General features: G+C 42.9%; 1 protein-coding gene and 1 long non-coding RNA gene across 7 annotated transcripts in view; one reads left to right on the top strand and one right to left on the bottom strand.

Moving 5' to 3' along the window:
• Window positions 1-15,530, top strand: part of LOC106565466 (low-density lipoprotein receptor-related protein 1) — a 181,727-nt gene that overhangs the window by 36,782 nt on the left and 129,415 nt on the right. The gene's annotated exons all lie outside the window — the stretch shown is intronic.
• LOC106565468 (uncharacterized) lies at window positions 1,645-2,359 on the bottom strand. Its single transcript, XR_001319672.2, has 2 exons — window positions 2,231-2,359; window positions 1,645-2,044 (listed from the first exon to the last, which is right to left on the bottom strand). It is a non-coding gene; the product is annotated as an uncharacterized lncRNA (long non-coding RNA).

The raw sequence follows: 15,530 nt of genomic DNA on the forward strand, positions 1-15,530 counted from the left end.
ATGTGTGCCTTCATGCAACTCAGTCATACCCAATTACCTGATTTACAAAGTTTATCTTTGCTTTGGAAGAAACGGTTTCCTTTTACACCCCTCGCCACAGAGGTGGCAGTCATAAGCAGTGTTGGGGGTAACGCGTTACAGTAATAATAACTTTTTGCGGTAGCGAGTGTTATAACATAGTTACTGTTTTCAATTTAAGTAATAGTATTAGTTACTGATGAAACACACGGGTTGTTACTTTTGCTATCATTCCCTTCCTATTATAGTTATTGATCCAAATAAATATTTGTGACTATTTCCTCTGTTGGTGCAATATAAAAAAGAGAATCCTCCTACCCCAGGTTCTGTTTACACACTACTACTAACTGCATTAGTGAGGGAGATGAAAAATGGCAGCAGCTTCTAAAACGTAAACTCTCTCAGTGTAGATGTACTCCCATTACTTAGATTTGGTAGGACAAAATGACAAGAATATAACTGTAAATGTAAACTGTGCCCAGGCGAAAAACACCTCTCCACTGCTAGAAACACGACTTCCAGTCTCTTGAAGCACCTACAAAGGCAACACGCCAACACACAACTCATAGCGAAAGACCCCCGAGACCTGACCACTGCTTCTGAAGATGACTGTAGGCCTACCTCATCCCAGGCTTGATTTGAATCATTCAGGAGAACAGGCTGTAACCCAGGGAGAGCTGAGCAAGCTGGTAGCTGAATATGTAGTAGAGGAAATGCTGTCCTTATCCACGGTAGAATCTGTCATTATTTGGCTACTTGTGTTGGTGTATAGGCCTATGTAACGATGACGTGGTTAACAGGAAAAATAAGTAAAGTAATTTGTTATAGCAAGTTATGAGTTTTATTATTATTTTTATTATTATTATTTCCCAAAAAAATTGTAACCACCGCGACACTGGTCATAAGACAAAACCAAACAGGGTGGAACATAAAAATACGATGGCTGTCATTTTCCCCCTGACTCAATGCCTTTATTGGAGATCAGACGGTGTTGGAAAGAGTGTCCCAGAGGGGGTGGGGGGGAATCAAAGCAGCCCTGTCTATTTGGTCAGCTTCTCCCTCGGAGAGAAACGCTCAGCTCAGCGCTCAGTCTGGATCTGGAAGGAAGGAGAAACCAAGGCTAGAAGAAAGGGAAAGGAGCAATCGAAAGAAAACAACAAGGGAGAGGGGAGAAGAGAAATATAGAACCAGGGAGAGAGGGAGTGACCGAAAGGGGAGATTGCCGTGGAGGCAGTCTAGACGAGGACGGGAGGGGAACTGAGCGGAGGAGGGAGCGCCCATCAGTGAGTCTGGAAGTCATCACAGGCTGGCCCAGACCAATGGAGAAACCTGCTGTTTTTCACAAGCTGTTTTTTTCCTCTTCATTTGCAGGGCCTCAGCCTACACCCCTGTCTATCTGGGACAGAAACAACAGTAACTACATTCCCCCTTCTCTCTCTCACTCCCCTCTCTCCCTCCCTGACAAAAACAACAGTTATACGACTCCACTCCTAGTGGGGCCCTGGCTCTCCACGACATGAGGGAGAAAAACAAATGAAATGGGTTAGAAGGACAGGAGAAAAGGCCAGGCGCTGGATGATACTGTATTTGTGTTGGTAGCAGCACAGACAAAAGTAGAAGTTTGAATACAGAAGTAAGTTTGTGCTTTATTACCTCAACAAGAGGCCAAGAAGACATTTGCGCGATAGACAAATTCAGACCAACCCCAACTTCAGTAATATCTCCTCGCGTTACTTCAAACATTTGTGTGTGCTATTGCTGATGCTATTGAGTGATGGATCAGGGTGGATGCATGAGTGGCATTTATTTATCTATGCAGGCTGAATGATTCCCAGTGTCTTCTGTTGATATGTATGGCGGCCATTGAAGTGAAGTCAACCACTGTGGTCATGCAGCTGGTCAGCCCTCCTACGAGCAGAGCACAGCGCACCCCTACAATGTTCATCTTTGTGTCCCAGTCTTGCCTGGTCAGAACAGAACAGCCAAGCAGAGTGAGATGCTGCCGCCGGGAATAAGTCTTATAGGCCTATAACATGTATAAACATGGATTAGAACAGACTGCGTAATGCAAATGTATAGCTACATACAATTGTTTAGTTTTCTGCTTTGTGATTTAGGATAAGCTTAATCAACTACACTGTAGAATGCACGCACGCATTTACGCGCACACACACTCCCCTTGCACACTATTCTGAATGGTAGGCCATCTTACGCTGGCTCAGTCAGGTCAGTTGTCTTGGGGCATGTTGTCTCCTCAGTCTGTCTGTGTGTTTAAATTGTATCCCCGTAACGCTGCTCTGACTGCGACCGGCTGGAACCACAGGAAGTGCGTAACACTGTAGTGACGTCCCCCTGCCGCTGCAGGCCTTTAATAAGGTTCTGTTTAACACATGGTTCCCTCCTAAAGCTACAATTAGCTGCTAAGGAGATAGAACTCCTTTTCCAATAACAAGCATCTGACCAAGTCTGGACATGGAGCAGCTTTTATAATGTGTTTTGATGTAATTTAGCTGTTGATTTGCCTTGTCTGCTTGTGTAACAGACTAAAAGGAATTAAGTGTCAGGACCAGATTCATTGAGTGTTTTTAAAGGACTGTTTTTCTGATGGTGCTCACTTGTCTGCTTGTAGATGGCTTGCTTACGTTGTAGTTCAGCTAAGGGGGTGGATATGTAGGATTTGATTTATTCCATTTTGGTCAGTATACTTGCTTGATCACTTTTATTTGGTTGTGGTTGAGCTAGTTGATTTCTGTACGGTAGATGTTTGTCTGCTGACCCCTCCCTCCTGTCTCCTGGAGCCGGCCATCTTTCAGCACGCTGTTCCCACAAGAGTCTGTTGCAGGTGTGAGGTCACGAGGAGTTTACCCTATGTGCTTCTCTCTTTTGCGTAACCCATCTTGCCATCTCACATTATTGCTCTCCTCCTCTCTCTCTCTCTCGCTCTCTCTTGCACCATAAGTGTTCATTTGCATTGCACAGTTTCTGTGACCTTTTCTTCAAAATGAAATTGAAGTCCTACAGTAGTTGTCGTTCTGAGGTAACATTATGGAAGACAACGCAAGAAGTCACAACCTATTAAGACATTAGACCAACAGCAGGGACAGCTTGCCTGTGTGGGTACTGATGACAGACCATGTGTACTGTATATGTATATCTCACTGGTCACCCCCAAAGCCAATTCCTCCTCTGGTCGTCTTTCCTTCCAGTTCTCTGCTGCCAAAGACTGGAACGAATTGCAAGAATCTCTGAAGCTGGAGACTCATATCTCCCTCACTAGCTTTAAGCACCAGCTGTCAGAGCAGCTCACAGATCACTGCACCTGTACATAGCCCATCTGTAAAGAGCCCATCTATCTACCTACCTCATCCCCATACTGTATTTATTTATTTATTTATTTATTTATTTATTTATTTATCTTGCTCCTTTGCACCCCAGTATCTCTACTTGCACATTCATCTTCTGCACATCTACCATTCCCGTGTTTAATTGCTATATTGTAATTACTTCGCCACCATGGCCTATTTATTGCCTTAACTTACCTCATTTGCACTCACTGTATATAGACTTTTTGTTTTCTTTTGTTCTACTGTATTATTGACTGTATGTTTTGTTTATTCCATGTGTAACTCTGTGTTGTTGTATGTGTCGAAATGCTATGCTTTATCTTGGCCAGGTCGTAGTTGCAAATGAGAACTTGTTCTCAACTAGCCTACCTGGTTAAATAAAGGTGAAATAAAAATAAAATATGTAAACCCAGCAAAAAAAGAAACGTCCTCACACTGTTAACTGCGTTTATTTTCAGCAAACTTAACATGTGTAAATATTTGTATGAACATAACAAGATTCAACAACTGAGACATAAACTGAACACGTTCCACAGACATGTGACTAACAGAAATGGAATCATGTATTCCCTGAAATCAAAAGTAAGTCAGTATCTGGTGTGGCCACCAGCTGCATTAAGTACTGCAGTGCATCTCCTCCTCATGGACTGCACCAGATTTGCCAGTTCTTGCGGTGAGATGTTGCCCCACTCTTCCACCAAGGCACCTGCAAGTTCCCTGACATTTCTGGAAGGAATGGCCCTAGCCCTCACCCTCTGATCCAACAGGTCCCAGACGTGCTCAATGGGATTGAGATCCGGGCTCTTCGCTGGCTATGGCAGAACACTGACATTCCTGTCTTGCAGGAAATCACGCACAGAACGAGCAGTTCGGCTGGTGGCATTGTCATGCTGGAGGGTCATGTCAGGATGAGCCTGCAGGAAGGGTACCACATGAGGGAGGAGAATGTCTTCCCTGTAACGCACAGCGTTGAGATTGCCTGCAATGACAACAAGCTCAGTCCGATGATGCTGTGACACACCATGACGGACCCTCCACCTCCAAATCGATCCCGCTCCAGAGTACAGGCCTCGGTGTAATGCTCATTCCTTTGACGATAAACGCGAATCCAACCATCACCCCTGGTGAGACACAACCACGACACGTCAGTGAAGAGCACTTTTTGCCAGTCCTGTCTGGTCCAGCGACGGTGGGTTTGTGCCCATAGGCGACGTTGTTGCCAGTGAGGACCTGCCTTACAACAAGACCTGCCCTCAGTCCAGCCTCTCTCAGCCTATTGCTTACAGTCTGAGCACTGATGGAGTGATTGTGCATTCCTGGTGTAACTCGGGCAGTTGTTGTTGCCACCCTGTACCTGTCCCACAGGTGTGATGTTCGGATGTACCGATCCTGTGCAGGTGTTGTTACACGTGGTCTGCCACTGCGAGGACGATCAGCTGTCCGTCCTGTCTTCCTGTAGAAATGTCTTAGGTGTCTCACCGTACGGACATTACAATTTATTGCCCTGGCCACATCTGCAGTCCTCATGCCTTCTTGCAGCTTGCCTAAGGCATGTTCACGCAGATGAGCAAGGACACTGGGCATCTTTCTTTTGGTGTTTTTCAGAGTCAATAGAAAGGCCTCTTTAGTGTCCCAAGTTTTCATAACTGTGACCTTAATTGCCTACCGTCTGGAAGCTGTTAAATCAAATCAAATGTATTTATAAAGCTCTTCTTACTTCAGCTGATATCTCAAAGTGCTATACAGAAACCCAGCCTAAAACCCCAAACAGCAAGCAATGCAGGTGTAGAAGCAAGGTGGCTAGGAAAAACTCCCTAGAAAGGCCAGAACCTAGGAAGAAACCTAGAGGGGAACCAGGCAATGAGGGGTGGCCAGTCTTCTGGCTGTGCCGGGTGGAGATTATAACAGAACATGGCCAAGATGTTCAAATGTTCATAGATGACCAGCAGGGTCAAATAATAATAATCACAGTGGTTGTCGAGGGTGCAACAGATCAGCACCTCAGGAGTAAATGTCAGTTGGCTTTTCATAGCCGATCATTCAGAGTATTTCTATCGCTCCTGCTGTCTCTAGAGAGTTGAAAACAGCAGGTCTGGGACAGGTAGCACGTCCGGTGAACAGGTCAGGGTTCCATAGCCGCAGGCAGAACAGTTGAAACTGGAGCAGCAGCACGGCCAAGTGGATTGGGGACAGCAAGGAGTCATCAGGCCAGGTAGTCCTTAGGCATGGTCCTAGGGCTCAGGTCCTCCGAGAGAGAGAAAGAAAGAATTAGAGAGCATACTTAAATTCACACAGGACACCGGATAAGACAGGAGAAATACTCCAGATATAACAGACTGACCCTACCCCCCCGACACCACTACTGCAGCATAAATACTGGAGGCTGAGACAGGAGCGGTCAGGAGAACATGCATCGTTCCACAGGTGCATGTTCATTAATTGTTAATGGTTCATTGAACAAGCAAGGGAAACGGTGTTTAAACCCTTTGCAATAAAGATCTGTGAAGTTATTTGGATTTTTACAAATGATCTTTGAAAGACAGGGCCCTGAAAAAGGGACATTTATTTTTTTTGCTGAGTTTATATGTGTATATATTGTGTGTGTGTATATATGGAGGACTTGTGAGACGTCTGTTTCTCAAACTAGACACACTAATGTGCTTATTCTCTTGCTCAGTTGTGCACCGGGACCTCCCACTCCTCTTTCTATTCTAGTTAGGGCCAGTTTGCGCTGTTCTGTGAAAGGAGTAGTACACAGCGTTGTACGAGATCTTCAGTTTCTTGGCAATTTCTCGCATGGAATAGCCTTCATTTCTCAGAACAAGAATAGACTGACGAGTTTCAGAAGAAAGTTCTTTGTTTCTGGCCATTTTGAGCCTGCAATCGAACCCACAAATGCTGATGCTCCAGATACTCAACTAGTTTAAAGAAGGCCAGTTTAATTGTTTCTTTAACCAGCAGAACAGTTTCCAGCTGTGCTAACATAATTGCAAAAGGGTTTTCTAATGATCAATAAGCCTTTTTAAAATGATAAACTTGGATTAGCTAACACAACGTGCCATTGGAACACATGAGTGATTGTTGCTGATAATGGGCCTCTGTACGCCTATGTAGATATTCCATTAAAAAAACTGCCATTTCCAGCTTTTCTTTCAAAAAACAAGGACATTTCTATGTGATCCCAAACTTTTGAACATGTGTGTGCACAGTTCAAGTCAGAAGTTTACATACACCTTAGGCAAATGCATTTAAACTGTTTTTCACAATTCCTGACATTTAAACCTAGTAAAAATTCCCTGTTCTAGGTCAGTTAGGATGACCACTTTATTTTAAGAGTGTAAAATCTCAAAGTAGTAGAATGCTTTTATTTCTTTCATCACATTCCCAGTGGGTCAGAAGTTTACAAACACTCAATTAGTATTTGGTAACATTGCCTTTAAATTGTTTAACTTGGGTCAAATGTTTTGGGTAGCCTTCCACAAGCTTCCCACAATAAGTTGGGTGAATTTTGGCCCATTTTTCCTGACAGAGCTGGTGTAGAGTTAGGTTTGTAGGCATCCTTGCTCACACATGCTTTTTCAGTTCCTGCCACACATTTTCTATGGGATTGACGTAAGGGTTTTGTGATGGCCACTCCAATACCGTGACTTTGTTGTCCTTAAGCCATTTTGCCACAACTTTGGAAGTATGCTTGGTCATTGTCCATTTGGAAGCCCCATTTGCGGCCAAGTTTTAACTTCCTGACTGATATCTTGATGTTGCTTCACTATACCCACATAAATTTCCCTCCTCATGATGCCATCTATTTTGTGAAGTGCACCAGTCCCTCTTGCAGCAAAGCACCCCCACAACATGATGCTGCCACCCCCATGCTTCACAGTTGGGATGGTGTTCTTCGTCTTGCAAGCGTCCCTTTTTCCTCCAAACATAACAATGGTCATTATGGCCAAACAGTTCTATTTTTGTTTCATCAGACCAGAGGACATTTCTCCAAAAAGTACGATCTTTGTCCCCATGTGCAGTTGCAAACCTTAGTCTGGCATTTTTAATGGCGGTTTGGTGCAGTGGCTTCTTCCTTGCTGAGCGGCCTTTCAGGTTGTCGATATAGGACTCGTCTTACTGTGGATATAGATATTTTGTACCTGTTTCCTCAAGCATCTTTACAAGGTCCTTTGCTGTTGTTTTCACACCAAAGTACATTCATCTCTAGGAGACAGAACGTGTCTCCTTCCTGAGCGGTATGACGGCTGCGTGGTCCCATGGTATTTATACTTGTGTGCTATTGTTTGTACAGATGAACCTTCATGCGTTTGGAAATTACTCCCAAGGATGAACCAGACTTGTGGTCTACAATTTTCTTTCTGAGGTCTTGGCTGATCTCCTTTGATTTTTCTTATGATGTCAAGGAAAGTGTCACTGAGTTTGAAGGTAGGCCTTGAAATATATCCACAGGCACACCTCCAATTGACTCAAACGATGTCAATTAGCCTATCAGAAGCTTCTAAAGCCATGACATACTTTTTGGGAATTTTCCAAGCTGTTTAAAGGCACAGTCAACTTAGTGTATGTAAACTTCTGACCCACTGGAATTGTGATACAGTGAAATAAATAATCTGTCTGTAAACAATTGTTGGAAAAATTACTTGTCATGCACAAAGTAGATGTCCTAACTGACTTGCCAAAACTATAGTTTGTTAACAAGACATTTGTGGATTGATATATATATATATATATATATATATATATATATATTATATACATATTATATATATACACACTATATATAAACACACTTTATATATGTTGTTTGTGTCCCTACACGCATGTGTGTATTAGATGTGACAGCAGTTTAGACGGGAGGGAGAGAGATGTGAGCCAGGCTGATGCTGGGCCAGCCGACTGAGGCAGAGCCATGAGGCCCAGGCCTTTATTCAGCTAAGGGAAGCGTGTCAGGGGTTTACATTTTAAAAATGCCATTATGTAATCTAGCCAGGGCCCTGTTGGTGAGGAGTAGTGGGAGGCGAGGGGTACCCTGAGGGGGGATACAACAGGGGAAGGGAGCTGGTGGGGAAAGGAAGAGTTTGGAGATGAGGCAGCTAGCGCTCGAGGCTAGAGTGTAGGCTAATTACTGAGGATACAGGTAGTCTTAGCATCTCAGACCTCCCTCCTGTCTTACATTTACATTTAAGTCATTTAGCAAACGCTCTTATCCAGAGCGACTTACAAATTGGTGCATTCACCTTATAATATCCAGTAGAACAACCACTTTACAATAGTGCATCTAAATCATCCCACTTTTCCCTCCTATTATTCTACCTCACTCCTCCCTTTAGCTATCTCTACCCCCCCCCTCCTTGGTCCTGTTCCTCTACCTCCTCTATCCCCCGCCTCCCTTCCTGGGTTGTGCCTTATGGCTCTGTGTTACAACCCTCCCCACCACTAAGCCACCGGGATCCTGTTGAGAAGGTGGTAATACAAACAACTGTATCCGGTTAGGAGGCCCATATGCATAATGGAACAGAGAGATTGGCTTATTCTCTCCTCTTTCGTCTCTCGCTTCTTTTCTCCCTCCACCTCAGGCCTTTTCCGTGGTTTGCATAGCTGTTTCTCATAATGGATCATTAGTCTGGTGTCTTTGAGTGAGATCACTGCTGCTGGGCCAGGCTACAATGCCACGAGTGTGAACTTCAGAAGTTCTGTGTTTATGATTTGATTGGTGATGATGATGAACGGTATTATTGTTAGGCTCCGTTCTCGTGCTAGTCGTAAGAAGTCGTCCAAGTCAAACGAGACAATGCACTGAACTGCAAAAGTTATTCAATCATTTAGGGCAGTTTAGCGCCATCTCTTTTCAAGATGGAAAAATTGTAATGGTGTAAAGTTAATCTTCTCTCTGTTGTAGAGTTAAAGAGAATAAAATAATTGAGTGGCGGTTATTCACATCTCAATGTGTGAGTTAGTTGTGTGTGTGTGTGTGTGTGTGTGTGTGTGTGGCTGGATTGACTGTATAAACTATGCTTTGATGTATGGGTGTCACTAACAGCTCAGGAAGGAACCATTTTGTGGAGTGGGTGAGGGAACTGCCGCCAATCCTGAGCCAATTTACTTTCTCTCCCTTTAACTGTGCGGGGTGTGTTTCTCCTTATTTTTTCAACATGGTTGCGGTGTCCTTTTTCAGATTGCATTGTCCTGTCAGATTCCTCTGATTGAAGCTATCCCTAGGATGGTCACGCACCGGGGTCTCCATTACCCGGTAATTGCCGGATTTTTGGTTGTTTTAAAAAAAATTTTTTTATAGAAAAGCTGATGAATAAAATTGTCGCCGGCCAATTGTCTGGGAGAAGAAAAAATGAGCCCATTGGAAAATAATGCTTTTAAGCCTATTCATTGATGGAAATACCAGGCGACGTGAATACATTTGATTGGTCATGCTTATCAATCTACAGGTTCATTTGCATAATTTGGTGGAATAAAATTGGCGGCTGTGTACAATATATTCGTTATGTATCTTATTTCTCACATGCGTACAGCATACAGATACATGGCCTTTGAGCGGAAAATCTGTCAGACAGCATGAGAGCTGCTGCTACAGCATCTCAAACAGCAAACGCATCCACAATGGAAGGCAGGCTTCGTCAGCGCGTCACACACCACTTTGCAAATAGCTGGAGGCGGTATGCATTTTCAAAACATACATTGTATGTGGACACTCCTTCAAATTAGTGGATTCGGCTTTTTCGGCTACCCGTTGCTGACCGGTGTATAAAATCGAGCACACCGCCATGCAATCTCCATAGACAAACATTGGCAGTGGAATGTTCTTACTGAAGAGCTCAGTGACTTTCAACGTCATAGGATGCCACCTTTCCAACATGTCAGTACGTCAAATTTCTGCCCTGCTAGAGCTGCCCTGGTCAACTAAGTGCTGTTATTGTGAAGTGAACACGTCTAGGAGTAACAACGGCTCAGCCGTGAAGTGGTAGGTCACACAAGCTTACAGAATGGGAATCGTCTGTCCTCTGTTGCAACACTCACAACTGAGTACAAAACTGCCTCTGGAAGCAACGTCAGCACAATAACTGTTAATCGGGAGCTTCATGAAATGGGTTTCCATGGCCAAGCAGCCGCACACAAGCCTAAGATCACCATGCACAATGCCAAGTGTTGGCTGGAGTGGTGTAAAGTCCACAGCTATTGGACTCTGGAGCAGTAGAAACGCGTTCTCTGGAGTGATGAATCACGCTTCACCATCTGCCAACTGTAAAATTTGGTGGAGGGGTAATAATGGTCTAGGGCTGTTTTCATGGTTCGGGCTATGACTGTTTGTTTCCAGTGCAGGGAAAATCTTAACAAGAGGTTGACCGATTTTATGATTTTTCAACGCCGATACTGATTTTATTGGAGAACCAAAAAAAGCTGATACCGATTAATCGGCGGATACATTTTTTTTAATGTATATATTTGTAATAATGACAATTACAACAATACTGAATGAACAATGAACACTTTAATTTTAACTTAATATAATACATATAATCAATTTAGTCTAAAAAAAATTGAAACATGTTCAATTTGGTTTAAATAGTTCAAAAACACAGTGTTGGAGAAGAAAGTAAAAGTGCAATATGTGCCATGTAAAAAAAAGCTAATGTTTATGTTCTTTGCTCAGAACATGAGAACATATGAAAGTTGGTGGTTCAATATTCCCAGCTAAGAAGTTTTAGGTTGTAGTTATTATAGGAATTAAGACACGTCGACTATTTCTCTCTCTACCGTTTGTATTTCAAATACCTTTGACTATTGGATGTTCTTATTGGCAATTTAGTGTTGCCAGCCTAATCTCGCGAGTTGGTAGGCTCAAAGTCATAAACAGTGCTGTGCTTCAAGCATTGCTAAGAGCTGCTGGCAAACGCAGTAAAGTTCTGTTTGAATGAATGCTTACGAGCATGCTGCTGCCTACCACCGCTCAGTTAGACTGCTCTATCAAATATCAAATCATAGACTTAATATAATAAACACAGAAATACGAGCATTTGGTCATTAATATGGTCAAATCTGGAAACTATAATTTCGAAAACAAAACGTTTATTCTTTCAGTGAAATACGGAACCATTCCATATTTTATCGAACGGCTGGCAACCACAAGGCTAAATATTGCTGTTACATTGCACAACCTTCAATGTTATGTCATAATTATGTAAAATTCTGGTAAATAAGTTCGCAACGAGCCAGGCGGCCCAAACTGTTGCATAAACAGTTGAAGTCGGAAGTTTACATACACCTTTGCCAAGTACATTTAAACAGTTTTTCACAATTCCTGACATCTAATCCTAGTAAAAATGACCTGTTTTTGGTCAGTTAGGATCACCAGTTTATTTTAAGAATGTGAAATGTCAGAATAATAGTAGAGAGAATGATTTATTTCAGCTTTTATTTCTAATGACGATGGTCATTATGGCCAAACAGTTCTATTTTTGTTTCATCAGACCAGAGGACATTTCTCCAAAAAGTACGATCTTTGTCCCCATGTGCAGTTGCAAACCGCAGTCTGGCTTTTTTTTATGGCGGTTTTGGAGCAGTGGCTTCTTCCTTGCTGAGTGACCTTTCAGGTTATTTCGATATAGGACTCATTTTACTGTGGATATAGATACTTTTCTCCCTGTTACCTCCAGCATCTTCACAAGGTCATTTGCTGTTGTTCTGGGATTGATTTGCACTTTTCGCACCAAAGTACGTTCATCTCTAGGAGACAGAACGCATCTCCTTCTTGAGCGGTATGACGGCTGCGTGGTCCCATGGTGTTTATACTTGCGTACTATTGTTTATACAGATGAACGTGGTACCTTCAGGCGTTTGGAAATTGCTTGGCTGATTTCTTAGCTGATTTTCCCATGATGTCAAGCAAAGAGTCACTGAGTTTGAAGGTAGGCCTTGAAATACATCCACAGGTACACCTCCAATTGACTCAAATGATGTCAATTAGCCTATCAGAAGCTTCTAAAGCCATGACATCCTTTTCTGGAATTTTCCAAGCTGTTTAAAGGCAGTCAACTTAGTGTATGCAAACGTCTGACCAACTGGAAGTGTGATACAGTGAAAATATATCTGTCTGTAAACAATTGTTGGAAAAATGACTTGTGTCATGCGCAAAGTGGATGTCCTAACCGACTTGCCAAAACTATAGTTTGTTAACAAGAAATTTGCGGAGTGGTTGAAAAACGAGTTTGAATGACTCCAACCTAAGTGTATGTAAACTTCCGACTTCAACTGTACACGGACTCTGCTTGCACTGAATGCAAGAGAAGTGACGCAGTTTCCCTAGTTAATATTGCCTGCTAACATGAATTTCTTTTAACTAAATATGCAGGTTTAAAAATATATACTTCTCTGTATTGATTTTAAGAAATGCATTGATATTTATGTTTAGGTACATTTGTGCAACAAATAGCGTTTTTTTTACGAATGCGCTTTAGTTAAATCATCACCCATTTGGCGAAGTTGAAGTAGGCTGTGGTTCCATGATAAATTAACAGGCACCGCTTTGATTATATGCAATGCAGAACAAGCTAGTTAACCTAGTAATATCATCAACCATGTGTAGTTAACTACTGATTATGTGAAGATTGATTGTTTTTATAAGATAAGTTTAATGCTAGCTAGCAACTTACCTTGGCTCCTTGCAGCCACAAGGTCCTTTTGACTCTGCACTCGCGTAACAGGTGGTCAGCCTGCCATGCAGTTTCCTCGTGGATTGCAATGTATTCGGCCATAATCTGCATCCAAAATGGCAGATTACCGATTGTTATGAAAGCTTGAAATCGGCCCTAATTAAGTGGCCATGCCGATTAATCGGTCGACCTCTAATCTTAACGCTACAGCATACAATGACGTTCTAGACGATTCTGTGCTTCCAACTTTGTGGCAACAGTTTGGGGAAAGGCCCTTTCCTGTTTCAGCATGACAATTCCCCCATGCACAAAGCGCAGCCCTTACAGAAGTGGTTTGTTGTGATTTGGTGTGGAAGAACTTGACTGACCTGCACAGAGACCTGACCTCAACCCCATCAAACACCTTTGGGATGAAGTGGAAAGCCGACTGCGAGCCAGGCCTAATCGCCCGACCTCACTAATGCTTGTGGCTGAAGGGAAGCAAGTCCCTGCAGCAATGTTCCAACATCTAGTGGAAAGCCTTCCCAGAAGAGTGGAGGCTGTTATAGCAGCAAAGGGGGGACAAGCTGCATATTAATGCCCAAGATTTTAGAATGAGATGTTCGAGCAGGTGTCCACATACTTTTGGTCATGTAGTGTATATACTGAACACAAATATAAACACGACAATTGTTGGTGCCATGTTTTATGAGCTGAAATAAAACGGTCCTTACGCACAAAAAGCTGATCTCACATTTTGTGCAGAGATTTGTTTACATCCCTGTTAGTGAGCATTTCTCCTTTGAAAAGGTAATCCATCCACCTGACAGGTGTGGCATATCAAAACGCTGATTAAACAGCATGATCATTACTACGGATGCACATTTTGGGGGAAATTCAGAGGTGGGAATTAACGGAAATATATGCAAATTATTATTAATAGCATTTAAATGTAGATGTTTTTGCTTTGGATATATTTACCATATCATATGGAGACAAAAGATTTAGGTTTATCTTATCATAAGTAGACATAATTGCAAATGATTAAATCCTTCCAATAGAAATTTTAAAAACTATTTAGATACGAATTGAACTTTAAATGAGTTGACTCATCACATGGGATGATTTCACTGAACAACAAAAGAATGGGAATATTGAATGATCCCCAATGATCCATCACATCTCCCAAAAATGTTATCAACATACATCTGTAAAATGATAGTCTAGAAACTAAAGCATTGGTTGTCTTCCTCTCAGGCTTCCATGTCTTCTCCCTGGACCTCCATGTCCATCTCTTGAACATCAGACTCTGAGGCCTCATCTTCACTGTCACTTTCCAACCTTGTTGAGGATGGCTCGTTGTCAGGCTCAAAAAGCCTCAAATTTGCCCAGATGGCCACCAATTTTTCAACCAATGTATTGGTGAGCCTGTTGCGTGCTTTGGTGTGTGTGTTCCCAAACAAGGACCAGTTGCGCTCTGAGGCAGCGTCCCTTCCACCAGGTGGCTGATGAGATATGTTAGCACAACTGCCATATTGCATCTCCATCCTAAAGCCCTTGCTTGGAAGTATACTTCGCCTTGCAACCCCAATGGCGTCATGGTAGTGATGACACCATTGGCCTTGTTGATCTCTGCACCAGACAGGATGCTCTTGCCAGCATACATGGGGTCCAACATGTATGCTGCGGCGTGTATGGGCGTCAGGCAGAAGTCTTCAAAAAGCATGATGTATTTCAGAACTGCAGTTTCCTCTGCTTGGAGCAATAGTGTAGTGGGCAGGGCAGTACGGATTTCTTCTCTTACATCTGCAAGCAGAGTCTGAACATCAGACAGGATGGCATTGTCTCCCTCAATCCTTGGAATGGCTACTGCTATAGGTTTCAGTAGTTTCAAGCTGCTTACCACTCTCTCCCAAAATACATCATCCAGGAGGATCCTCTTGATGGGGCTGTCCATATCGGCAGACTATGATATGGCCATTTCTTGGAGAGACTTCTTCCCCTCCAGGAGACTGTCAAACATGATGACAACACCACCCCAACAGGTGGTGCTGGGCAGCTTCAATGTGGTGCTCTTATTCATCTCACTTTGCTTGGTGAGGTAGATTGCTGCTATAACTCGATGACCCTTCACATACCTAACAATTTCCTTGGCTCTCTTGTAGAGTGTATCCATTGTTTTCAGTGCCATGATGTCCTTGAGGAGCAGATTCAATGCATGAGCAGCACAGCCAATGGGTGTGATGTGATCGTAGGACTCCTCCACTTTAGACCAAGCAGCCTTCATGTTCACAGCATTGTCTGTCACCAGTGCAAATACCTTCTGTGGTCCAAGGTCATTGATTACTGCCTTCAGCTCATCTGCAATGTACAGACCGGTGTGTCTGTTGTCCCTTGTGTCTGTGCTCTTGTAGAATACTGGTTGAGGGGTGGAGATGATGTAGTTAATTATTCCTTGCCACACGAACAATCGAAAACACCATTCAGAGATGATTGCAATACAGTCAGCAAATGTGTAGAT

The sequence above is a fragment of the Salmo salar genome, chromosome ssa12 (assembly GCF_905237065.1).
Source record: "Salmo salar chromosome ssa12, Ssal_v3.1, whole genome shotgun sequence".
NCBI classification, from domain to species: Eukaryota; Metazoa; Chordata; class Actinopteri; order Salmoniformes; family Salmonidae; genus Salmo; species Salmo salar.